Source organism: Carlito syrichta, unplaced genomic scaffold (assembly GCF_000164805.1).
Source record: "Carlito syrichta isolate Samal-C Ts95f unplaced genomic scaffold, Tarsius_syrichta-2.0.1 Scaffold138847, whole genome shotgun sequence".
Lineage (NCBI taxonomy): Eukaryota > Metazoa > Chordata > Mammalia > Primates > Tarsiidae > Carlito > Carlito syrichta.
In genome coordinates, this window is record NW_007082943.1 from 358,147 (window position 1) to 360,527 (window position 2,381).

The window sequence follows — 2,381 nt, forward strand, 5'->3', positions numbered from 1 at the left end:
ACCAGGGTGATAGAGTGAGAATCCAACTCAACAAAACCAACCAAACAAACAAACAAATAAAAAGAAAATATTAAGTGAAATAAGCCAGACATAAAAGATCACATATTATATAATACCATTTACTGGAAATGTCCAGAGTAGGCAAATCCATAGAGACAAAAAATATTTAATATTCTGTTACTTGCATCCTTTAGCACTGCTACATTGTTTAGTGTTACTTATAGTATCCCTAAACAACTGAAACACATAACATAGTTCTACTGTAACAAGTGCTCTCCAAGTCACATGTTTTAAAACATTGAAATAAATTTCAGATACTAGAAACACACAGAATACCATAGAAAGTTTAATTATGGTATTTTTTAGAAGCAAGCGAAAGCCTACTAGTATGTCTTTTGGGGCTAGAATCATTTTTTTTGTGTCGTTCATTGAAAGACTAAGGGCCTAGTTTGTTCATATTAAACCTTTAAGACAAGCATGTATGCATTGCAGTAATTTGTGCTGTTTCTTAAATATGTAGTTTCCTCACTGCTAATTACATTGTATAATTGTATTTGTTGACCTCTTTTGTTTGGGTAGGGCCATGTGACTATATTTTGCCAATAATTAGGAATGAATGCCATGTTTATCACTTCTGATCTAACATATTTAATTGCCAGTTCAGGATTCTTTAAGGTCCTCGTTTCCCTTTGCTATGATGACTGCCAATATTAAAGATAATATTATCTCTATTGCCCTGTGTCCCAAAGTGAAGATGACACAATACATAAATATTTAGCAGCTGGTCAGCTTTGAATAAATAGCAAGAGTGAGAAATAAACCATCTTGTTTTAAGGCAATGAGATTTAGGCTTCACTTGCTACTACAGAAAAATCCATCTCATGTTTATGGTACCTGCTAATTCTACCTGAAGTAACAGAATATTTAACAACCTCCATAAAGAATCTTATGTCTTTACTTTTAATGAATTTGAGGGGGAGGTCTATTTTGGTATTCTAATTAGATGATCATTTTGGGAAGATATGTTAAAATTTCTCCATTTGTAAAACTATCATAAACAAGTGAGTATTCTGGATCATCCATCTCATTAAGATGCTGTCAATTATCTAAAATAGGCTGTCTTACAATGAGTCCACATTCCAAGTTGTGTCTCTTAAAAAAATTGCATGAAAAATAAATAATCTCTGCTATTTATCATCATCTTGGGAACACTCATCTTTTAATATTGAAGAACTTTACTTGCAACTTTAATATAAAGAAATCCAGTGGGTAGGAGCAAAAAGTATGTATATTTATTTTTTTAGCATTCAAAAGTACAAGGTTACACCTTAGATCTGTTCCTAATGATAGAATCACACATTTTTTGAAAGAGAATAATGCCCTGTGTAGCATAATGAAAATGTTGAATTCTCTGAAGGATAATCACTTTTAGATCACTTATAAAGTGTAAAATAAAAAATTAATAGAAACCTGGAAATTAACAGATATCTTTTTTAAAAAATGAAATAATAAAATTAGAGGGTTTAGCATAGATTAAACACAAAAAAATTGTGAAATTTTCTTAGTTTCATCATTTTAAACCATTTTTATTGAGAAATATGAGGGAGTATCCCCCAAACTGGAATTTATTTATTAAAAAATAGCATATTTATTCTTGTATGTTTAAACTTCAATCATCTTCGAAGTACTCTACGTTTGATGCAATATATCTATCCAGATGCTTTTTCCACTGCTCAAAACGGTCTTTTTTTGTTGTTTTTGAGTCGGAGTCTCACTCTGTTGCCCAGGCTGGAGTGCAGTGGCAACGCTCATGGCCTCGACCTGCTGGGCTCAGACAATCTTTCCTTGTCAGCCTTCCATGTAGCTGGAACCACAGGCACACACTACTACGCCCAGTTTATTTTTTGATTTATTGTAGAGACGAGGTCCCACCAAGTTGCCCAGGCTGGTTTCAAACCCCTGAGCTCAGGCAATTCTCTCACCTGGGCCTCCCAAATTGCTGGGATTACAGGTTTGAGCCACCGCGCCCGGCTCAAAAGTTTTTGAATTCATCAATTTTGATGCCTTTTAGTGGCTCTGCTGTTTTTTGTTTCACCTCTTTCCACATTGGCAAAATGTTTCACTTTAAGAACTTTTTTCTTTCCTCCTCCTCCTCTCCCCCGGCTTCCCTACCCCCCCCCCGCCTCTTTCTTTCTTCTTTTTGTTTTTTTTTGGAGTTGTAGTCCCACTCTGTCTCCCAGACTAGAGTGCAGTGGCACACTCACAGCCACTGCAGCCTCAACCTGCCGGGCTCAGGCGATCCTTCTGCCTCAGCCTTCCAAGTAGCTGGAACTACAGGCACACGCCACCATGTCCAGCTAATTTTTTTTTTGTAGAGTCAA